The sequence below is a fragment of the Triticum aestivum genome, chromosome 3B (genome assembly GCF_018294505.1).
Source record: "Triticum aestivum cultivar Chinese Spring chromosome 3B, IWGSC CS RefSeq v2.1, whole genome shotgun sequence".
NCBI lineage: Eukaryota > Viridiplantae > Streptophyta > Magnoliopsida > Poales > Poaceae > Triticum > Triticum aestivum.
In genome coordinates, this window is record NC_057801.1 from 573,002,482 (window position 1) to 573,028,566 (window position 26,085).

Here is a 26,085-nt window from a genome sequence, read left to right on the forward strand (position 1 = left end):
TGAAGACGGGGACGGGGCGTGATGGACCGCTAAATCTAGACAAATATTGAGGAAAATGGAGCTTGGCGGTCGAGCTTGGAGGGGAGAAAGCTTAAGTAGTGTGGCTCGGGCATTCCATCGAACACCTCGTGTGCATAGGAGGTGAGCTAGAGCACCACAAAGCTCTTCCCTCGCCGGCCACGAAAAACAGAGCACTGGGAGTGCTCTGCTCGCGAGCAGGGGGTATATATAGGCACCACCATTGGTCCCGGTTGATAGCACGAACCGGGACTAAAGGTTGGCCTTTGGTCCCGGTTCGTGCCACCAACCGGGACCAATGGTGGTGGGCCAGGAGCGAGGCCCATTGGTCCCTGTTCGTCCCATCAACCGGGACCAAAAGGTCCAGACGAACCGGGACCAATGGCCCACGTGGCCCGGCCGGCCCCTGGGGCTCAAGAACCGGGTCCAATGCCACCATTGGTCCCGGTTCTGGATTGAACCGGGACTAGTGGGCTGGACCGGCCTGGACCATTGCCCCCTTTTCTACTAGTGCTACTACTCAAATGAACGTTTTAGTGCATTCCAAACGTATATACTACCGCTTCAATATGAACTAAATTTGAATAAGATCTACAGTAATGATTGTTGTGAAGTCAAAGCATTTGAATTCGTTTCTCTGTTTTAATAAGATCTACAATCATCATTATTGTCACGTTAAACCATCATTTGTGTATTATCTTCATAGCACACCACATGATTAGTCTCGAGTTATATATGAACTATGTGTACTATATGAACTCAAACTAGATTTTCTGAATCCACTTTATCTTGATTTCAAATCACATTATATTTCTAGCTCTAGCTAGATCTTCATAATCTAAACCATGTCTCATATGTATAATGTGTTTATCGCATTATGTATGGTGCCCCGCCCCCTACGCCTACAAGTATTTAGATGTGAGTTGCACACACCACACATTACCACAAATTCAAATAAAATGTGAGAATGTTCGATATATAGTATTGTTTAGATTGCTCGATATTTAGTTGTAAGCTGCAAACGCCGCACATTATCACAAATTCAAATAAAATATGAGATTGTTTGATGTATAGTATGATTTAGATTGTTCGGTATTTAGCTGTGAGTTGCACACACCATGCATTAACACATTATGGTATAACATGTGCACAACACGTGTATCACCACTATATTCATGCATGCGATGTTTAAAACACTATGATCTCCTATTCAAATATATGAACCGCTTTCATATCAAATTATGATCTTTGTTAGTCTCTTACACCCACACAATTAATCCTCTAACCTTTGTAGCTACCACTAACTTTTTCTCGTGCATGCACACGCCCTCCTCGCCCTCCCCCTCCCTCGACATTCTATCCACCGGGCACATTCATTTTTTTCTTTAGGTTGTTCTCCCAGAGTCTCCACAACTCCTTTCCGACACACACCGATTGATAAACCTCTCCAGCGATGCCTGCCTACAGCATACACACACAGCTTCAATCTCCTCCTTTATGTGTCCTTGCCTCATGTCTCTCATATGGTCAGACACACGTGTAAACTCTCGCCCCTCTTTTCATCGATCTCACAACCGCACACTCCTCCCCCTATCTAGCTAGTAGTTGGGCCTCTCGCACCACCTCCTAGCTCCATTATCTCTGTCTATCCGTCTCGCTGGGCATTATTTGCCTGTAACAAATGGACGTACACCGACCGATCTCTCGCTATACATATAGCCAGCTACTCCCTCCGTTCCGAATTACTTGTCGCAGAAATGGATGTATCTAGATGTATTTTAGTTCTAGATACATCCATTTCCAAGACAAGTAATTCCGAACGGAGGGAGTAGGTCCTTATAACTCGTTTTTACCCACACATCGATCGATCTACCTCATTAGTTGTGTCTCTCCCTTCCTCGGACAAACAACAATTGATCTACCGATCTAGTTAGGTTTGCTTACCAAACACATGGTTCCCCTTCATCATCCATGGATGCGTCCCAACAGATCTATCACGCACAGGCACACACAGAAACACATCCCCACTCTTATTGATAACATTGCAGTTCCACCCTCAGTTTGTCTAGTAGGCCTCTCCCAACATCTCCGAGAAGCAACTCCATCACCCATCCAACACTCTACCCCTCTCCCTCCCTCTCTCTCTCTCTCCTCTCTCTCTCTCTCTGTCCCATCATATTTCTCGTCCTTTAGTTATGTATGGATGTCGATCGATCTCCCTCAAGACATAGCTGGGTCTCTCCTTCTCAACACATATACGAGTCATTCTACCTCTATAGTTAGGGCTCTGCCTACCCCTCCCCCCACCCCCTCCCCCCCCACACACAACGATACATCAAGCGCTCTAGTCATGTCTCCCTGCCACACACAAACTTGACATGTGCCCTCTAACGTTCCGATAGGCAAGTCGCCCCGAATCTTTGACTTGCACACACACACACACACAATTTCGATGGCTCTCTTCATCGATCTCGCACCCACCCACTTGATCCTCTCTTCGACTCTATTGATAGCTACGACCCCTCCCTCTCTTCTCGTGGATTGCCCGACCCTCTATGTATGATATGGATAGGCCTCCATTTCACACACATTGCATGCAAAATTTTGTTTGAGATGTCATCGACACATATTCCCACAAATAATTCACGAAATCAACCCCCCCCACCCCCACCCCCACCACAAAACAAAAAAACTCACGAACGCGGTTTGTATCTCTCACACACACCCACATAGGTGGGGGACGTGCATGAAGAGAAGAGGTGCATGCACGGCGCACGTACTCCCCTCTCTTTCACAACCACACTCGCGCGGGTACAAGGTGGAGCTCATTTCTGTATGAAAAAGGCAGCCCACGTGGTAATTTGACACATGTACTGGTTGTCCACTTGGTGGAGGGAGGATCGTCTACCACGGGTGAACAAACAAATTGCGACTTGACGCGTTATGTTAAATTAAAAAAAGAGGCAAACCATGTGGGGCCTACCTTAGAGGCAAGGCTCTATACACTGGAGTACTTTTGATGTGTCCCGTCAACTCGCAGAACAAGGAGAAGCTTCCTTAGTACGCCGTCTCCCCTGCCCACAGGCCCGGTGGCTCGCAGGATGAGGTGAAGCTAGCTCCTCCCTCGCCCATGCGCACGGTGGCTTGCAGGACGAGGAGAAAAATTTACTACTCCCTCCGTTTACTCTTCGTCCCTACTACCTTGGTTATAGAGATTATATCACATTGTTTGGAATATATATGTCCTTTAGTAGATTTCAATATGAACTACTAGTACATACTCCAAACACTGATGTATATAGACGTATTTTAGAGTGTACATTCACTCATTTTGCTCCGTATGTAGTAGCACTCTCCCTCGCCCCTCGACCCTCGCCCATGTGGTGGACGTGCAGCAATTCATTCGGTCTCATATAGCCAGAACGATATATACTGCACTACCATTATTGCTCGACTTCCCGAAGAGGCGAAGAGCCAATCGCAAGGTTAATATTTTGGAGATGCCAAGCGCAAGGTTCTAGGAGAACGAGTAGTAGCTGCCGCGTCATTTATAAATAATTTTTTTCTTCAGTGGCACGTACGCAATATGATAGGTTCATATGGAGAGAAAAGGAAACCGCTCCACTATATACATAGTCAGGACGGGCCAGCCTACACGGTTGCTTGCTGGGGTTGCTCTCTTCACACTCTCTCGCACAAAACGACTGTGGCCACATCTCTAACATCCCGGCGGATCACGTCCGCTTGGGGAAGGGGTGGATGCTTAGTGTAGATGCGGTGGCCGTCGCCAACGGCAAAACCGACTGTCGGCACGTCCCGATCAGGGGTCCCCGCCATTCTCTCTCACAAAGCCGGTGAGGTTGCCTTCGTCCCTTGCTCACTGCCGCGACGTGGGCAGTTGCCGCCTCCCGCCGCCCTCCTCAAGGTTGAGCTACGTCCCTCAGGTACAACTCCCTTTACAGCCGGCTTGCACCACTGCTCCAGCTGCCCACATCACTCCCTGTGGATATTTCTCTACTTCTTTGCCCCGCACATACCTGATACCTCTACTGGCTTCTACGTACTGTATTTGTGATGAGTTTATGTCTCATCAACTAGTCCTAGTAATCTTATTCTAATCACGCTTCTTCAATTTCTTTGCCACAGGGATGCTCATCTCGATTTTGGTGAAACTGCACAAAATGATCCGATGGTCAAAAGGTTGCAAACTTCATTTATTAGGAAGCTCGAACATTGCCAGCAAATTGAAGCCTGGTCAGGGTTCACGGTTCAAGGGCTAGGGACTGCATGGATCGTTTTTTCTTTAGCTGCCTCTGTTCCAAAATAAGTGTCAACTTTAGTAGTAGTACAACTTTGTACTAAAGTTTGCACAAAGTTGAGACACTTATTTTGGAACGGAGGGAGTACATATTTGCTATGATCTGTCAATCATTGAGATGCAATAGCATGCATGTTAGTCTCCTTTGTATTTGATGAAATGTTGCAACGGGCAACCTTGGACGCAAGATACATGTAACAGGAGCTGGAAGCTTCATAGCATTGTACAAATTTATCTCGCTGATAAATTACAGTACATACTAGTACTATACTAGTACTTCCTTCGTTCCTAAATATAAGTCTTTGTAGAGATTTCACCATTAACCACATGCGGATGTATATAGATGCATTTTAAGTGTAGATTCATTCATTTTGTTCCGTATGTAGTTCACCTAGTGGAATCTCTACAAAGACTTATCTACTAGTAATAGCTAGCCCCCACTACTAGGAATTCTCTATCCTCTCCTTGAGCCACATCATCAAAATTGACGTAGCCGTTAGATGAAGTAAATCAGTCATAATAGCCGTCTGATCTAGACGTTGAGAGGCTCCGCACTAAGCCACATGCAAGCATGCAGAAATACCGTGGCACATGCATGTGAGTGGGTTTTAAATCACATCAACATGTCTGCATGCAAGCATGCACCGGTAGCATGCATGTAAGTGAGCTTTTAAGTCCCATTAACATGTCAAAAAGAAAAATATAAACCCATTATGTAGTAGGAGTTGCTGATCTTTTTTCCTTACGTGGGATGATCTAAATGATGATGGGAGTTTATTTAGTTTGGCTACCACATTTGTCATGCGGTTATAGATTTTTCTTTTTAATTATATGAATTCGAAAATTTTGCGCAGAGAGATATACCGCTGTTCCGCGGCAACGCGCAGGGACTCATCTAGTAATATTTAGGAACGGAGGGAGTACTATGTAAAGAGTTAGGTGTCGCACGGTGATAGTGTGAGGTGGGCCATGTAATCACCGAGCCTGCGTGTTTTCACTGCTCTTGCACTCCTCCACTGTAAGAATGGAGAAAATTGTAATCTACTACCTCCTTTCGCCGAAAGCATGGGACATCCAGCAGTCCTACCACCTCAATAATAAAGACCAATGAGCCGTCAAATCACATAGACCCAGCAGTAAGTTGGACGGACGAAGCAACCATCACTCTTGCGCCAGTGAGAGGTCGCATCCGCTCTGCCTGAGCATGAATGCGACACCGATTCTTTGGAGCGGTGCTGACCGTTTCAGGCGGGAAGCGCGCGCGGGCGATGGAGGGCCTTTGGGTGGGCCAGGCTGGTCAGGAGCGGGCGTGGCAGCTGTCCGCATGTCCCTACCGGACACGCCCGAGAACGAGAGGATGCACCGACTCTCGCGGCTAAAATCGTACACTACACACCATATCTCTGTAGGAGTAGGTCGATCTGTCGCACTCTCTAACACACACATGCTGTTAAACACACACATGCACACGCACGCACCTTGGTCCCGCTGCACCTTCTAACATGACTTATTACACCTAGACAGAGGGAGTAGTAAGTATACGAGATACGGTGGCACACTGACTTAAGTCGAATACAAGTGCCCAAAATTTGTGTGCATGTTATAATAAGGATTCACTTAAAATAGTACGTGAGCGAACAGAAGGATCAATTGGATAGTGTTCCCGAGCAGTAGCGAGATGTGTGAGGTAGTAAGATACACCGCTGGCACTTTTAATTTTTCTTATTAATTTGTTTGTTTCACCCTTTGACTGGTGGGACCCAACGTACTACGTGGAGAGAGGTAAGGTGACTAAGGCTGCATTATTTCTGCACCACCGTGGATAGTCTTACCACCAAAGCCACATGACACGATTATGATTGAAATCCTAATGACTCCCCCCACACACAAAAAACACGGCATGCCTGTCACACGAATGCAGGAATGTATAAAAGGTTATTTTCCTCTCGTTGAACATAACGGGAGGGTTGTGTAGCTGGTTAGCCTGTTCGCTCATCAAACTTGAGCTCTCGGGTTTGATAACTACACTTGAGCATAATTTTTGCCAGGAGGATTCTTTGACTTGTCAAAATGTTTTCTAGGGTTTGCATGCTTCACACTCTCTCTCCAGTATATATATACATGCTGGAGCCTCAGTGCTTGTAGTTGCTCTCTTCACACTCTCTCGCCCTCTCCCGCTAGAGCCTCAGCGCCTGTAGTTGCTCTCTTCACACTCTCTCGCCCTCTCCAGATCTAAACAAGACTTCGTTGGCCTCTCTCTCCCCTCACTGCTTCTCAAAGAGCCGGCAGGATTAGTTCGTCGGGAAGGGAAGGAGGCTTAACGCTGTCGCCGTCGGCGAGGGAGGGAATCCACTACCGGCGCTGCTGTTCACTTTCCACCCAGCGGCGGCGCGGGAGGTCCTCCGACCCCTTCTTCTTCGCTGCCTTCCCGTCTCCCACCGAACCATGCCCCAAGAACCTTAAGGATATTTTACTTACTCCACATGCATTGCTCTAGCTGCATGTATACCATGAATCTAGGACGTGGTTCAAAGAGGAAAGGAGTGGGGGAAAGTAGTGGGTAAAGTTGTATATAGCATGAATCTAGGGCGTGGTTCAAAGAAGAAATGAAGGGGGAAAGTTGTATAGCATGAATCTAGGACGTGGTTCAAAGAGGAAAGGAATGGGGGAAAGTTGTGGGGAAAGTTGTATCGCATAAATCTAGGACGTGGTTCAAAGAGGAAAGGAAGGGGCGAAAGTACTAGTTCATAAAGGAAAGGAAGGGACAAGGCTGTAGAGTTTGAGCAGGACTAAATTTGTGCGCTCACATAGGGAAAGGTGTCTAAAGATAACAAAACTGGGACCAACACAAATATGCTCCTTTGTTGTTTTTTCTTTGTTGCAACAGACTGTGCATGACCACAGTACATCGGTAGAAGCACATGGTGCTGGTGCGTCCACTGTCCCGTGCAATTCATAATCTATGGCCCTGTTTGGTTAAAAACTCCCTAGTCCCTACCTGCTTGGTTCCAGGGACTAAACATGGACTAGATGTTATTAAATGACATGCTAAAAGACCATGTTACCCCTAGTAATGAACTAATAGAAAAAAGGTGCGATGCGTGGCAGGGGCAACTATTGGAAAAAGTCCCAAAAAGACTCCCTCGGGGTCTTCTTTCTTTAGTTCCAAATGCCCACTTTTAGTCCCGAAAAGTCCCTCCTGTTTGGTTTAGATGTGACTGACACGGAGTTTTTTTAGTCCCTACACCAAAATGTCCCTGTAAACAAACACCCTCTAATAATGCCGCTGGAAAATTGATGCAATGCCACAGTTAAAAGAAAATTACATGTTTAACGAATTTTATTGTTAATATAATCTCTATGTTAATATTAATCAATAACACCGTTCGAGAAATGCTACTGTCTTGCTTTCTTTCCCATTTAGATAAGGTAGATGCTTGTTTTTGTTGGCTTCTGTGTCATCCACCGTTATTGACCACTAATTGTTTCCTGTGTACCTCTGTGTAAACAGGGTTATCTACTTCACCTCGTTGCCATTGTGACCTTTTGTTGCACTGCACAAAACACTTTTGTTTTAAGAGTGTTTTGTGCAGTTCAACCAAAATGTCACACCGACAACATTGCTTGATTGCTTGATCTTAGTGGAACTGCACAAGAGGAGATCTTACTTCCTATCCGTTAAGGCGAATTTGGTTCAGATCTTCTTCTTGTGAGTTGTTTGAATTCCGCATCATGAGAGGTCAGTACTAGCCTTCTTTCACATGATTCTGCAGTGTGCTTTCATATGTTGTGCTACTTGTACGATAATGTTGCTTGATTTTAGTGAACTGCACAAATGGAGACAAGACTTCCAATCTGTATGTGCACCGTAATATCCCATTGAGGTAAGATAAGGATATTTCACAATTGCTGGCCTGTATTTTGCCACTTTCATCGGAAAATTAAGTTTAGTACTATACTTGTGCTCCCTAATTGACATGCCAAATCTTACATTGAAGGCGAAGCTTGTCTGTTATTGAACCAAGTGATGACGGGGAAGAACAAGCGGAAGAAACACAAAAATTAACTCCCGGTGCTGTAATGAAGCACTGGAACTGTGATGACACAAGTAATGATATAGTTTTGCATTTTAATTTATTGCTATGGCTGGAACGAGCAATTGTTTTTCCACTGATTTGATGCCATACATAATTATCTCTTCTTGTGCAAACAGTGATCTTCTTTGAAGATACCATATATTTTAGTGGAACTGCACAAGAAGATGTTGGAAACATTAAACTAATCGAGGAGTATATAGTAAGCATGGGCACCCCCGTAGATAGCAATAGATGGTTCCTGAGAAGTGCTTCATCTGTATGCTCTACACAATCAGCCTCCTGACAAAGGTTGGTACTCGCCCACTGATTTCATCCATATGATTGAGCTTTGTCATCTCTATTGGTGTTGTGCTACTGTTTAGATACTGTCATGAAAAAGTGGTATTGTCCATGGGAAGTGCTTCATCTGTGCTGTTTTAAATATTTCCTTTCCTTTTTTCGAGCAAACATGGATGCTAGCATTTAGTAATCCTCTTGTCTTTGCACAACAGGATCATCTTCCTCTGAAGAAGAATATGGAGTACGTGAAGTGACTAGTTCCGATTATGCCAGGATGAAGAAGCACTGTCTATCTTCTCATCAGAAGGAGCAGTTGAAGGATGGTTACATTACTCCCCACAAGACCAAACTAACTTCAGCTCAGAAGGACTGACAAATCTCCATTTTTTGCTGTGATGCGCGAGTACAATGTTGTTCTAGGATTCTTTCTGGTGAGTTCCATTTTTCTGAAAGTGTGCTCTACATGGACCATGTATGTGCCTGTTGAAACTGTCAATTCATAGTACAGTTTGCTTTATACTAATCACTTCTTTGTATTTGTGCAAACAGGGGTGCTCAGCTTGATTTCAACGGGAACTGCACAAAATGTTCATGAATACATCAAATCATTCATTTCCACCACAAGAAAGGAGGTGCCCATAAGTTCAAGGCGTTGCAACATATAAGGGCGAAATCATACAAACTACGTGCGAATTTGGTTGATTTTGGTGGAACTGCACACAAAGAACAGCTGGTTTATTTAGCACGTGGTGCCATGTCAATGTCAAAACTGATGGCAAACCCTGCCCATTCCACAATCGTAGGCATTTGATATTTTGGAATGGGACAACCTTGTCAAATTTTGCTCATTGATTTTAGCAAGATATGCGTTTGATATTTTTGAATGGGACGCCCATTGCTGTCAGCAGCGTCGGTCAATTTTTTCTTTATTCTTTAGTTGTGAAGGAAATATTGCCTCTGACATGTGAGTCGCTAAGATGCATAATCATCGATTGTTTTGAATGTTCTCTATGAATTGCCAGGCCTGTGTGTTTGATTGCAATGTACAGAAACACTAAAAAGCTGCTCAAACTCTTTGTACTCCTTTTGTTCCTTTTTACTTTGCACATTGTGAAAGTGCATACTTTTTTGTATAAGATTGGTCAAAGTAGAGATACTTTGACTGCAGACAAAACTTGTATGCAGACTAGAAAGGACCGGAGGGAGTACAAGTGAAACTGCTGCAAACGTGGTGATCACCCTGGGAATAATGCTAGTACGTATTGTTTTGCATGTTCATCCAATGCGAGTGATACAGGAATTCGAACTAATCGAAATAAATTCATTCATACACGGTCAGATTTCATATAAACATGCCGGATTTCATTACATTTCATACATTCTTCAACTAAAAAGTGGTGTTTGTGGCCGCATGCATCTCCCAGATGCAGAGGCCGGGGGTCATCCTCCTTTTCTAAAAAAAATTAAAAAGGGGTGCGCTGGAGGTATAATTAATTAACCGAAGCTACCCACCTATGTCCCGCTGAGCCGAACAGAAGCTTCAGTGACTTTACTGCAGGTGTAGTTGCATAACTGACAGGTGCACCAGCAGTTAAGTAGAAGCAGTGTTCTTCTCCAGCGCAGCTCTCCGACGCCACGTCGCCGCCAAGAAGCTAACCGGCCGTCAATGGTCAACCCTCCTAGCTTGTCTTCAACCGGAGGGTAGCAGCGGTGGCCTTACTTGGACCCGAGCGGCGGCGACCTACCGTGTTCTACTCTTCCTCGTTTTCTGTGTGGCGCGACCTCGTTGGCAGCGGGGCGGGGCCTCGGCGGAGCCGGCGATGTCCTCTGTCTCGTTTCCGTCGGACGGCGCCTCAGCGGAGCGGTGGAAATCCTCCCCCACGTTGCCGGTAGGGTGGGGCCTCAGCTGAGCCGGTGATGTCCTCTGCCTCGTTGTTGGCGGGGCGGGACCCCGGCAGAGCCGGCGATGTCCTCTGCCTCGTTGTTGGCGCCACGGGGCCTCGGTGGAGCAGGGCGTCGTCGAAGCCGGCGGAGTGGGGACTCGTCGGAGCCGGCATTGTCCTCCGCCTCGTCCTCGGTCTCGCCAAACAGCACCTCGCCCGCTTCATCACCCTCTTTGCTAGCCTCTTTGTAGGCGGCCGCAGCTTCCGCCACCCGCATGCGATACCGCTAGCGCTCGAGGCGGCCCTTGCGGGCGGAGCAGTACGAGTCGACCAGCGCCTCCTGCTCCGCCCGCTCCGCGGCGATCTGCTCCTCTGCCTGCAGGTGCTCCTAGAGGAGATGGGGGTTGTAGGTGGCATCGGCCTGCGCCTCCCGGAATTGCTCCTCACGCATCTGCCTCACCCTATCCATATATTGGGCACGGGCCTCGCCGATGGTCATGGTGCAATGCACAGGCGAGGATGGCACGGAGGAGGGGGTTGGCGCCGGATCGTCGACTACCATGTTCTCCATTGGGACGTTGTCGTCCTCTGGCTGCCTGCCAGCCAGCCGGTCGGTAGCAATGGTTGTCATCTCCTTGTGGTTCGTCGTCCGCCCGCCCCGAAGAGCGCCGGAGCGCGAGGAAGCCATGGTGGGTAGTAGTGGTGTGGACAGGAGAAAGGGAACGGATGCGGATGACTGTGGCTATGGACGGCGCAACAATTTATTTTGCTTCCTCCTGGTTTCCAGACATCACGGTCCCACACCAGTTTCAACCTATGTACTCCTTCCTTTCCGGTTTATAGGGCTTATCTCACAATTTTAGTTTTTCCATTTTATAAGGCTCAATTTGGTTGTTTTCCATCACATGTTCAGATTCCAAGGTGCATTAAATCATTGCATGCAAGTATTAAGAGAAAACTGACCAATGCATGTACTTTATGCATGCATGCATTGCAATTAATGCATTGATAAACATAATTTTTTGAGGATAATAAGAGCATTAATTAGGTGCTTTTGCAAAACTACAAAAAAGTATTCCACCACTCGCCATCTACCTTGATTGGTGAGATTTTTGAATTGAGCATTATAAACCGGAAAGGAGGGTGTAGTCAATAAACGAGAGAATTGCACAAGAAGCGGCCGATAGCTGGGACCAAGCAGCGCGAGCAGTATTTGTGTTTTTGAGGTGTGAGCACTACAGAGTTTTTTGATGTTTACCCCAGATATTACTTTTTCTCCTCTGAACAACAACAAAAACATCGCTGCAGGTATTAACTGGGCGGGCTGTGGCCCGTCTAGCCCAGGCCAGATATCCAGCCTAGATATTAATTTTTTTTCAAGCTGAAAATGGCTAGCCCAGCTATACTTTTTTTAGGAATACCCAGGCAAGGTCAAGTTGTTATTCTCCGCCGCGCTGGGCTACAAATCTTTCCTAGGAGGGATGCATTAGGCTTAACAAGAAAATGGGCTTTAAGAAATAATAAATGGGATGTAATTATAAAAACTGGGTAGTAACTATAAAAAAATGCACCAAACAGTGATTACTTTATAAAATATTATTTTTGGAATATTGAAAATTTTAATTTCATTAATTGTTGCGAGCGCAATGCTTCGTTTGATTTTTATGTAATATAAATTTATATTGAAATTGTATTTAATCTAACTAGAAATTTCAGGATAAAAATATTTGGATCCCACCAAAATGTGGGAAATTTTATTGAATTCTGTTTTGAACGGCTGGTTGAAATTGGCTGTACTTTTAACAAACTATAAATGGGATGTAGTAAATTCCATTAGAATTCAAAAATGGGCTACACATTCTTACAAATCTCAAATGGGCTATAAGTTCTCTGCCACACACTTTTGGCCTTACTAAGTTGACGCGTCCCCTAAAAAAACAGAGTTGACGCGTATGCAAGGCTTTGTCAACTTATAGTCAACACACGGTTCTAGCAGCAGTGGCCGTTGGATGTCCATCCAATGGATGCCGTGCTTCTTCTTCAATCTCGGATATTCTAGCTTCACCCGCCCAAAAAATGATTCCTCCCCCTGACATCTGGGGCGCAACGTTTCGGAAGCTGACCTGTGGGCCTACTAAGTTGATGTACCAAGGGCTTTGTCAACATAGTCAACATAAAAGATTCTAGCTGCAGTGACCGTACGATGTCCATCCAACGGCCATCGTGCTTCTTCAACCTTTGGTCTTGTTGCTCCAGCCGCCCAAAGCAGCGCCGGTCGTGCCGCCTGCTCCTGCCTCCCGTGGCCGGCTGTGCTGCCGCGGAGGCCTCACCACCCCTACTACTCCCACCGCTGGCCAGGCCATCCCTCCACTCACCCACACCCCTGTTATTCTGCGGCGACGGCAGCACAGCCAAACTAGTGAACCCTCATACTCCTCTTCGCGTGTGCATCCACTGCCGCGTCTTCCCCGGCTCCCTGTCGTCCCCTTCCTAGGCCTCGCCGTCGTCCACCGCCGTGGTGCTCTCGGCGCGGCGTGGTCAACGTGGTCAAGGAACGACTTCCATCGGACGTGCACTGTACGTGGAGAGGCTGACAGTTGGGTGCACGGCAGCCGCAAGGAAGTGCCTCCTTATTACGCGCAAAATAATTGTTCCTCCACCTGACAGCGGGGACCCACCGGATGGGCCACCGTATTTCGTGAAAAAAATGATTCGCCTCCTGACTGCTGGGACCCATGAGCTACATCTTCGCACGCAAGGAAGTGCATCCAGGAAAAAAACGAGTCACCCCCCTGACTGCTGGGACCCACCAGCTACATCTTCGCACGCAAGGAAGTGCGTCCGAAAAAAAAACAATTCATCCCTCGACTACTGGGACCCACCAACTACACCTTCGCACGCAAGGAAGTGCGTCCGGGCAAAAAAATGATTTGCCCCCCTAACTGCTGGGACCCAGCAGCTACACCTTCGCACGCAAGGAAGTGCATCCGAAAAAAAACGATTCGCCCCCCTGACTGCTGGGACCTAGCAGCTACACCTTCGCACGCAAGGAAGTGCGTCCGAGCAAAAAAAACCAAAACGATTCCCCCCCTGACTGCTGGGACCCACCAGCTACATCTTCGCAGGCAAGGAAGTGCCTGACAGTCGGGACCCACTTGGTCGAAGCGTGCGTAGCATTGTCATCCTGGTCGTGAACGTGTACGTACATACTGGTCGATGTAGACGTGCGCACGTGTCGTAGTAGAGGCGTGCACGTAGCATGTACACGTACGTACAGTGGCCAGGGTGCAAGAAAGAAAATATGGCCACGTATGTGTACATACGGGCGGGGTCTCAAAAGCCTAGTCGCGCATACGTATGGCGAGGGCTCGTGTTCTTGGGGAGGCAACGGAATGCATCATGTTCATGGGGAGGCAACGGAATGCGTCATGTTCATGGGGAGGCAATGGAATGCGTCGTGTTCATCGGGAGGCAACGGAATGCGTCGTGTTCATCGAGAGGCAACAGAACGCGTGGGAGCCAACCGTCTTGGACAGAACATGTGATGGAAACGAGGCCTGGCGTACCGCAGAACGGAGGAAACAGCCTTGTGTTTGACCGGCCATGTTCGGAACGGGGTCCTGTTGATCGGGAGGGGTGTGGCGCACCGCAAAACGGAGGAAACGGACCTCCTACGGTTGAAACAGGGGTCCTGTTGATCGGGATGGGTGTGGCATACCGCAAAATAGACGAAACGGACTTGTGTTGGAGTGCTACGGTCGAAATGGGGGAGGGGTGTGGCGTACCGCAAAACGGGACTCCACGGGATACTGTTCATCTCCACCGTCGACCTCCTCCAGCCTCCACGGGCTACCGTCGACCTCCTCCAGCCTCCACGGGCTCCTGTTCATCCAGCCTCCACCGCGCGCTACTCCACCGGCTACTGTTCAACCACCCCTCCACAGGCACCCCTCCACCATCTACTGTTCATCCAGCCCTCCACACCACGGGGTCCTGTTCAACCACCCCTCCACGGCCTCCCCTCCACCGTCTACTGTTCATCCAGCCCTCCACACCACGGGTTCCTGTTCATCTAGAGGCAACGCCACCGCTCACTGTTCATCCAACCCCCCCCCCCCCCCGCAACACTAACTGTTCATCCAATCGATCGGCTTCAGTTAGCAGCAGTAGCGAAGGAATCGCTCCATCGGGTTCAGTTAACAGCCATCGATCGATCCCTCGAGTTCAGTAATGCGTAGCCTGTAGTGCAATTGCTCGAGTTTAGTTAGAGCCCAACGGCTCGCTCGGGTTCAGTTAGAGCCAACACCTCGCACACACGCACGTACGTACTAGAGAAACACGCATCGCTCGGCCCCCGACCTCCCACCATACCCGGCAACTCCCCGAAATTTTCCTACCCCTCGCTTCTACCACGGTTTTTTCCCTCATGGACGGCCCAAAGAATGTCATGCAGCTGCGTCTCCGGCCCGCCCAGGACGAAAAGCCCATTCTCTTTCATGATTTTTTGTCATAGAAGTAGGATCCCACCACATCTAAGATGATACCGGGTTCTGTCACAATTATCGTCATAGAAGTGTCATATGTATGACATAATTTTTTTTCGTTCGGCCCAAAATGTCACGGATGTGTCTTTTTTTGTAGTGATAGTAGTAGCTTTGGTGGAGGAAGAGGCGCTACTACTAAGTATTTTAGCTGTAGCGCTTGTTTAGAAACGCGCTACTGTTAAATAATAGCTGTAGCGCCCTAGCAGTAGTGCGAGTGCCCGCGCTACTAGTATGTAAAAAACCAGCGCCACTAGTATGCTTTTCTCTAGTAGTGAAGCCTTGAAACAAACAAAGCCCTCCTGAAGCACTCCTTCTCCAATGCCTGCCCTTTTAATTTGTACTTAACTCTATGCTTGTCAATATCTACAACAATCCCTAGACTACCCGTCCCCACTTCAACTTTGAAGGTGTAAAGCAACTGAAAACTCTCATTCGATGGACCATTAATCCTATTAAGAGCCCTTTCCTTAGCATAGAAAATCCTCATGTACTGTATATTAATCTTGTACTTCTCAAATAGCTTCCCATGGAGTGCTGTTGGACCAATTGTTGGTATTTCCCTCACCCAATCCAAGATTGCATCTGCCACCCACCTAGTCTTTGCAAGCTTAGATTTGTCCTTTCCCCCTCCCCCTCCAGGTGGGCAAGTGTGCCAATGTGGGTTGCTTTTTATCTGAAACATAATGAAAAATGATGTCAAATACAATTAAGAGACAATACACATGATCTGAATATAAAATGGATAAATAATCTTATAAAAAGATTCAGTTGTAATACCTGAATCAACTTGCTCTTTAGCATAGTGGATGCATGCAACCTCCACCTATACCTATCATAAGGGCAATGAACAGTGAATCTTCCTGGCTCACTCCTATCAACCTCATAAGAGTTTTCAATGAGAATGCAATATGTAGTCACTGCATTACGACAGTCCACCATCGATTTGAATACGGTTCTGGAGTAAGGTCAGGATTCTCCTCGTTCTAGTCAATTGTTGGCATGTCCTCACCATCGTATTCTTGTAAAAGTAAGGAGTTGATTGTCACACCCTAGCTAGTCATGCATTAGAGTGTTGCATCATGTTTACTCTTTCATCAGAAACTTGAAATGGGGATGACAGAACCCCCAGTCCCCTCTGAAACCAACTAGGGTTTACTAAAATAATTTTCAATGAACCTGAAATGCCCTTCTAAAATGCCCATCATTTTTGTCTTGGTTCAGAACCTCTGCAAAAGTGGTGCACATTTTCCTAGGCCATCCTAGGGTCTTTGAATTAAATCATAACTATTTGAATTTGGGCATTTAAAATTATATAAAATATTTAAATGCTCAAATATCTCCAAACTAAAATGTTTCATGTTGGAAATAATCCAACTATGAGCCAGGAGTAGTTTGGTGATTTTTGGAATTGCCTAGGTATTTTATTTAATTCAACAAAGTTGCAGATATATTAAATAAAACAGAAAACAGAAAAGAAAGGGGGAAAAACCTACCTGGGCTCCTCCACTGTGCGGCCCAGCCAGCTGGCTGGCCCAGCCAGCCCAGCCCACCTCCCTCCTCTGTCGTCTTCGTCCAGACAGAGGGAGGGGAGTGTGGCCGGCGCGCGCGCGCGCCACCGCACCACGCCACCTGCTCGCCTGCTTTCCTGGCCTCCCCTCCTCGCTCGACGCCCTGGACGACGCCACGCCTCTCCCCCTGCTCTCTCTCACTCTCCCTGGCTCTCTCCTTCCTCTCCCTCGCTCTCTCCCTCTCACGGCCGAAGCACACCGTCGCCGCCGTTCGCCTTAGCCACTGCCTCCGACCACCCCTCGCTCCCCCGATTAGCTCAGGAGCTCCGCCTCGACTCCCTCTTCCTCCCCACCGCTCCACGAGTCCCCGGAAGCCCTGCATCGCCGCCACGTCGCCGTTCCCCTCTTCGGGCTCCGATCACCGTCGCCGACGAATTCGCCGTCTCCGGCACGTCCCCGAGCCCGCTTCGACGCCCACTTCAACCGCGGTGAGCTCCCGGATCGTTTCCCCCTTCTTCCCGGCTCTCTCCCGACCCCTAGGCCCTAGCCCCACCGCGGCCGAAAGCTTCACGCCGCCGGCGATGTCGCCGTCGTGGCCATGGTCGCCGTAGCGCCCAACTGAGCTCACCATCGTGCTCCACATCTCACTAGGAGCACGTAGCACGCTCCAACACCCCCCCTAACGCCCTGCAACACCGTTCCCGTGCACGACCGAACCCCGGCAGCCGCAACCGAGCTCGCCGCCGTCGACTCCGGCCACCCCGACCCCAACGGGCTCCGCCAAGAGATGCGGGTTGTCCTCAGCTCCACTCCGGTGGCCTCCGCGGTCCATTTGGTGGCCGAAACGACCAAAACCATTATCGTCGCCGCACTGATGGTCGCCGCCGGCCAGAACTCGGGCGAGCTGACGTGGCCTAGTTAATTAGCCACTAACCCACCACCTACTGACGCTGACAAGTGGGCCCCAGGGCTTAGTCAAAGCTAACCAGCCCGGGTCAACACGGGATTAGCCCCTGTGTCACTGACGTGTGGACCCCACACGTCAGGTTTGACCCGAGCCAGCCCTGTTGACCTGCTGATGTCACTGTGACGTCAGGCTGACGCAGTAAATGATATTTGTGGATTTAAATTAAATCAGGAAATTCCAGAATATTATTTAAACTTCAAAAATTCATAACTTTTATTCTGTAACTCCAAATTGGACAAATTATATATGAAAAATGATCAGAAAAATCCAATCTATCCATCTGTACTATTTTCATGCATGATCAAACAAGTTAAATGGATATTTTAAACAGAACAAGAAAAGGCACTTTAAAAGGCCATAGTTGAATTTGGAATTTGAATCTTTGATTCAAATTTGCTCAAACACTTCTGGCTTTAGTTGCATTAGCCCAACACACTCATATTGCCATGTTTCATGCATGCATCATATTGTTGCACATTGTTTGGTGATGCCTGTGTACCGTTATCCTTTGCGACAGGATCTGTCCCCGAGGAGTACCGTGACTACCCTAACGAAGAACCGTATCCGTGCAACGAACCATCAGGCAAGCAACCAACCATTTGATCATATCGATACAATCCCATGTTCTCGCTCCTGCTCTCTTTTACTGCATTAAGACAACGCGATTCAAACTGCTGTGTGCTATGGTAGTTGAACCCATTTCCTCTGCATGACCTGTCATTGCCACAGTAACTAGATGAAACCCACTAGCATGTGTAGGAGTTGATTGAGCCATATGTATGTGTTGTTCCTACCTTGCTATGCCTGCTATGCTTAGAGTCGTGTCAGGTCTGGTTCATCTGGGTGATGGGCTAGAGTGAAATGTTAATGTCGGTAATGAGAGTGGTGTGGTGAACACGATTTGGTAAAGGTATCGATGAGAGGCCATGTAGGAGTACATGGTGGGTTGTTTCATTGAAGCCGACCTTAAGCACTGATATCTGTATGTGTGATTTATGAATCAGCTACTACCATACATTGGGCCCTGAAATATGACCCCGCTCGACTTCTTATTCACCTTAGCTCTCTGTCCAGGAGTTGCAAGTAGTTTCTGGTGTTTGTAGCCTACTGGAGGCCGTGGACAGCGCTGACCGTAGGGGTGGGCTGTGATGCGGTAGGTACGTGGCCGGGTGTACCGAATACCCGTTAGGTATCTCGGGAACCCTGTTCACATCGTTCGGGGCCGTATGGGAAACCTCGGCCGGACTCCCTGCGGATGGAACCTGAATAGGCGATAAACCTGGACTAGAGACTTAAGTGTTTAGGTAGGTCGTGGTCTACACCCACGTCGGCTTTCGCTTGAAGTCTGCCGAGCACATGTCGTGTGCAGACGCTAAGTGGTGGAAACATGTATGAAGAAGTACACCCCTGCAGGGTTAACATGATCTATTCGAATAGCCGCGTCCGCGGTAAAGGACTACTTGGTTGCCTATACAGTTCATAGACAAGTAAATGGAAACTATTAAAAGCCTCAAGATAAGTGTGAGTGCCGAGGATGGCTCTTCCGTAGGAAGACGGAGGTGGATCCTCGGTAGTGTATTGAAATGGTGAGTAGTGGACTCGTGTGCGCAAAACAATTTCAAGTTGGAGTATCGTAGGATAGCCTAGCCAAGGGTCAAATCTGGCTTGCTGCAATAACCCCACCGACCCTTCTTGATACTATGCATGTATGTAGGATCTGATGTAAGTCTTGCTGAGTACCTTTGTACTCATGTTGCTATAATCTACATTTTTACAGAAGACGCTGCAACCCCTTCTGATGGGTTCTATGTAGACGTTGACATCAACGAGTAGGCTAAAGACCCAGGTGGTGACCCTGAGCTTGTGAAGGACCACATAGTATAGTCAGGCTTTCCAAGCCTCTTTTATTTTACTAGTTGTCTGTACTCAGACAAGTTACTTCCGCTGTTGGCTTGTATGATTGTATAACTTGTATGTTGGGTTGTGAGACCCGTAACTTTGTGTGTATATTATGTATGGCTCCCTGAGCCTTAAATAAAGTACTTGTGTCATAGAGTCATGTTGTGATGCTTCGTTTTATTTACACATATCGAGCATATTGTGTGTATGATTGAAATGCTTGGTATGTGTGGGATCTGACTATCTAGTTGTTTATCTTTAGTAGCCTCTCTTACCGGGAAATGTCTCCTAGTGTTACCGCTGAGCCATGGTAGCTTGCTACTGCTCTGGAACACTTAGGCTGGCCGGCATGTGTCCTTCTTCGTTCCTGTGTCTGTCCCTTCGGGGAAATGTCACGCTTTGAGTACCGGAGTCCTGTTAGCCCGCTACAGCCCGGTTTACCGGAGTCCTGCTAGCCCAGTGCTACAGCCCGGACCCACTTGCTGATGACCGACACGTTCGAAGCTGGGTCATGGATGCCTGTCCCTGTAAGTCTGTGCCACTTTGGGTTTACGACTAGTCATGTCAGCCCGGGCTCTTTATCATATGGATGCTAGCGACACTATCATATACGTGAGCCAAAAGGCGCAAACGGTCCCGGGCAAAGGTAAGACGACACCCGTGGGGATACCGTGCGTGAGGCCGCAAAGTGATATGAGGTGTTACCAGCTAGATCGATGTGACATCGAGTCGGGGTCCTGACATTGATGTTCTCCTCCCTCTCTTCATCGTCAGTGTCATCAAATCTAGCACAGTTGCTAGGCTCCTCTGGATATTCATCTTCCACTGCCTGTTGACTGACTCTATATAGCAGTTCAGGGAATAGAATCTCATCCTCATCATCATGTCGAGGCACTTCCTTGTCAGGCTCTGCCTCTACTTCTACATCAGGTGCATAAAGGGAGAGGAGAAGTGGCAGAATTAGTGGCAGCCGACATGTTGTGTCTTTTAGAACCACTAGGTTTACTTGGTCTCGGCCTACAAGGAGTGCGAGGACACTCTCTATTAGGAGAGACAGATGATATCTGAACACCCTTCGGGATACGTTGTTTGCATGCCCGAAGCACACTGATATGGATTTTATCTAAATGACTGTCATCATTCAAACTAAATAGCAATCCCAGATGCTCATCACAAGTTAATGGGACAAATCTCTGCTCGGTACTGTTGAAATATCTCAGTTCAACAACATCGGCAGGGCTCCACGGATACTCACAACAGATTGCCTCATGGAAATCTGTGAATGAAACACTGGTTTCTACCACTTTAGGATAGAAAAATCCGGAAATCATACACGGTTTAGTTCCATGCAGCTCACTAGTTTCCATTCTAACCGTCAGCCGAAAAGAAAGTGCAGGATCAACCCTATACGATTGAAATAAGATAAAGGGCACATTTAGGCCGAATTTTTTTCAGATATATTGCATTGATTCACGCCAACGGTGGTCAAATACAGCCTAATTTACGGATCTCCTAATCAATTTGAGAGGAAAACAATGCTTACCCAGGTGGAATCCATGAATTATGAGCCTCTGATTCAACCCAATCATCTCCACGGTCGATGGGCCGGACGGGGTGCCCCCCGCCCCCTCCCAACATCGCTTCCTAATCCTAGATGGGGAGAGAGGGTAGATGCAACAGAGGCGGCATGACTGCAGCGAAGGAGGCACGACGGTGGCAGAGGCGGAACGACGATGGTGGAGGGGGCGGCACAACAGCGATGGAGGGGGCGGCACAGAAGCGACTGGATCTGATTCAAGTCACAGTGAGTGTCAGTTTCGCGGCCCCACTGGTTAGCACGTAACAATCAAAATGTGTACTCTGCCCTACGCGGACCCACTCGTCAGAGTTAACGGTCAAGCCATTGACCCGATGGCAATGTCCGCTGTGACCAGTTCTGAGGGTTGCGGGCAAGGGAGTGGGGAAAAGTGAGAAAAAGTTAAGAGCATGGGGATGAATGAGTAGAACTAAGGAACCAAGGGCACAGAAATAAAAAATCCTTATCTATACTAGACACTGACAACATCAAAAAATTCCAATGTTAACAAAAAAAAAACAAAAATATATCTTTAATCTCATATGATAATAGCAAGAAATTCCTAGCCACACGCACATGCTTACACAATATTATCTTAGTTTTGCCTTTGATTTGCACCATAATTGTGTATATATGTTGCCACACATTATTGTTGAATATAAGAGTAACTAAACTACTATTTATTTCTTCCATTCATTTTTATTTGGGAAGTTGTTGATTCAGAATGGTGAAAAAGGTTGTAGTGTATATGTGCCATAATGGAATTATATCGTTCAATCATGAAAGAACTGAAGGTGTAGAATTTGTCATATTAATTAGTTCCTAACAATTTAAATAATTATATTATTTCTTCACACTTTAAGGATTGTGGTTTTTCCCCAAGAAACTCTTTTTCTATTTTTGTTTCTTATGTTTCTTGCAAAGGTACATTAACTTCCCCTCTTTTTTCATGCAGATGCCAAGAAGTTGAGGGGAGCTGTTTCTCACAGGAGGGAGTAGGTTGAGACCTCACTATTTGCTTCAACCAAGAGATTTGAAGAGTTCCAAAAGGTAATTTTGGGGCAAATTGCAGTGCATATTCTCATTGTATCAGAATCTTAGTCCCAATCTCCTGTATCATCTGAGCTTCTGCTTCCTCTCCATTTATTCACTATATCTATATGCCTTGCTGATGCTCATTTCCGTCACTGCAGGATAATGAGATGTTGAAGCGGTAGAGTGAATCAATGACACTGCAGTGCAATTGCACCGTTCCATTGAATATTACTCAGGAATACGGACATTTCTAGCAGATTAGTTCTATTTTTCCTTTTCATTTTTCTTATTATCGGAGTGAGGACATGTAGAATGAGGAACAGTGTGATAGTAGAATCAGGAATAAGCACATTTCCATCACTATTGTGTTTTCTCGGAATTGTATGCATAAAATGGAATTGGTCGATTTAAAAAAAATCCTAAATAGGTAGTAGTAGCGTGGGAACAAAATTGGGCGCTACTAGAATTTAGGATACTAGTAGCATTGGTATTATAGAGGCGGTACTACTATTTCGTTAGTAGTAGTGCGGGTCTGTAATAGTAGTAGCGTGGATGGAACCTGCGCTACTACTAACAAACTTAGTAGTAGTGCGGGTAGTAGCGCGCTACTACTAACCATTTAGTTGTAGCGCGATAGTAGTAGCGCGGGTACCCATGCTACTAGTAGGCAGTTTTCCAGCGCTAGTACTCGCCATTTTCCTAGTAGTGACCTATTGTATATCACTATATTTTTTACATTAGCATGTATTTTGTTAAATGGTGTGCATCCAACCTTTATCTGATCTAAATTTGCTTGTAGCAAACTATATAATTAAAGGTGACAATGTTTATTTTTGCAAGGAAAACTGCCTGGTAGTTTTGCATACTGAGCTGCATGAGTGTACTATCTCATATCATGCACATTACTAAATTATAGTGTTGTGGTCTGGTTGCCCAATCATTGATTGTGTCAATGTTGCTTTCCTATTACCTTACATGGCTCATGATAGCTGTGCCATATTGTGTTAATTTGGTGTAGCCTGGTGTGGTCTGGTTGCCCAAACGTTCATTGTGTCAACGTTGCTTTCCTATTATCTGACCTGGCCAATGATAGCAATGCTAGTGTGTTATTTTGGTGCAGGCTACTGAAGATAACAAGACAAACTCTGAAAACAGCAAGGCAACCCCATTGTTTCTTTCCAATAAATCTAGGACAGGTAATATGGCAATAACTCTTGATTAATCTGTTCGGTTCCCTCCTAATTTAGGTTATGATGCAGTGGTCGAGACACTCTCCACTATCAATAATGCAAGCCTGCCAAAATCGCCATCTGAATCTGTTTCGTTTCCACTGTCTCGAATCCAATGGAAAAATGTATGTTCATGAACCAATTACTGGCTGAAGCAATGTTGGTGCAACAAACCCTGGGTCTGTCACCCAGGCTATGCACAGGCACGAGAACAAGATTGAAGCACCAACCCAAGTTAGAGTACAAGAAGCCAAGGGATTCGTAGGACCAGCATACAGATCAGAGAGACCAAGAATGAGCCAAGGAAGCATAATACCACCAAGAGAGGGGCCTCCCTTGCCGGGCAGGCGAGCCCGGCAAGGGGTGAGGCCACCACCAGAAGCAGACAACCAAGGCACCCCGGCAGGGCCTGCCGGGGCTCGCGGAGGAAGAACCGCCTCACCAACCACTCCACCACGACCCAGGTCATCGATCAGTGCGGTCTCAAGATGCAAAGTGATTAAGTGGCAGCTGAGGGAGTCCTAGATTAAGGGGTCCTCTGGCGTTCGGAGTATGTAACATGGACCGGACTAATGGGCTATGAAGGTACAAGACAGAAGACTTCTTCCCGTGTCCGGGTGGGACTCTCCTTTGTGTGGATGGCTAGCTTGGCGTTCGGATATGTAGATTCCTTCCTTTGTAAACCGACTCTATACAACCCTAGGCCCCTTCGGTGTCTATATAAACCGGAGGGTTTATTCCGTAGAGGCAATCATAATCATACAGGCTAGACATCTAGGGTTTAGCCATTACGATATCGTGGTAGATCAACTCTTGTAATGCTCATATTCATCAATATCAATCAAGCAGGAAGTATGGTATTACGTCCATCAAGAGGGCCCGAACCTGGGTAAACATCGACCCTAGATGCATAGTTTGGGACCCCATACCCGAGATCCGCCGGTTTTGACACCGACATTGGTGCTTTCATTGAGAGTTCCGCTGCATCGTCACCAGAAGGTTTGATGGCTCCATCAATCATCTACAACAGTGCTGCCATGGGGGAGGTTTTCCTCCCCGGTCATCTCTTTGTGTTCGGTAGCTTCGCACTGCGGGCAACTCGCTTGGCCATCTTGAGCAGATCAGCAGCTACGCCCTAGGTCACTAGATTAGTTTTGGAAATCCGGACTATGTCGCTGATATCCGAGGAGACATGATCTTCCAAGGGTTCACGGCCCCAACCTCCTCTCCGGCCTTAGATCCAGAGCGCATCGCCAGGTCCGAAGACGGGATCACTGACCCCGCCGGACTATCTGCGGCCACTAATCCTAGCACGGGAGAGCCGGAGGAGGTTGTGTCACTAGCAATCATCATGAAGACGGACTCTTCTCCGGACACTGGCTCGGAACCCTCGGAGTTAGCATCGTGTGAGCTCGGCCAAGGAGTTTCCTTCCAGCCGCACTCCACGGATTTTCTCCTCCCTGGCCAAGTCTCGCCTTTAAGCAAGGCTCTAGACTTGATGCGATCCCTCATCATTACTGAGGAGCAATGTCCGAACTATGCCCAGCCCAGACTAGGGGCTGAGAGCGGGGAATATTACGTCCCACCCACCACCCACTTAATAGCCACTGTCGAGGACTTGACTGACATGCTCGACTACGGCTCCAAAGACATCGACGGTATGGACGACGACGCCGGAAAGGAACAGGCCGTAAACCCGCCGTTCACTGGACGCTGGACGGCCACCTCTTCGTATGATGTATACATGGTGGATACACCCAAAACGAGTAACGGCGATGACAAAGAAGATCCTGTCAAGGAGAAACCTCCTGAGATACAGCCAACGCGCCGATGTCAGCGGCGCCGCTCTAAATCACACCGTGGAAAAGACAGCAATACCGCCAAAGGAGAAAACAATATTCCGGACGATGCCGAAGACAAAGAAGACCCCGTCGGGCCAACTTTCAAATAGGACAATCGGGAAGATGGGAAAGTTATCCCTGACGAACAGGCCGTGAACGAAGACTCGGAGGAAAGTAATTATCTCCCACTCTCCGAGGACGAGGTGAGCCTCAATGACGAAGATTTTATCATACCTGAGGAACCTCTCGAGCAGGAGCGCTTTAAGCGTCGGCTAATTGCCACTGCAAGGAGCCTCAGAAAGAAGCAGTAGCAGCTTCAGGCTGATCAAGATCTACTCAACGATAGATGAACTAATGTCCTGGAAGCCGAGGAATACGGCCTCGAGCGCCCAACCAAAAGTTACCCAAAGCATAAACTGCTACCCCAATTCACCGACGAGGCCCTCGAGCCTGCGCCATCAGCATGTAATGCGGCTAACCGACCACCTCGTGGCTGGGACAAAACGACAACTCAAGCCGAACACCAGCCCACACTTCCTCGCCATAAAGGTAGAGATGTAACAGCTCGGGGATATACATATGACCTGCGGCAGGACCTGGACAGTAGAGCAGGTCATACCAGATCGATCTATGGATCACGGGGGCGTGCCCCAACGCACGACGACGGTTATCTAGCCGGACGTGACAAGCATAAGCACGTCCGGGCCGAAAACCGCAGGCAGACTCCATCCGAGCTACGTCGCGACGTGGCCTGATATAGAGGCGCCGCACACCCCCTCTGCTTCACTGATGAAGTAATGGAGCATGAATTTCCAGAAGGGTTTAAACCTGAGAATATCAAATCATATGATGGAACAACAGATCTCGTGGTATGGGTTGAGGATTTTCTTC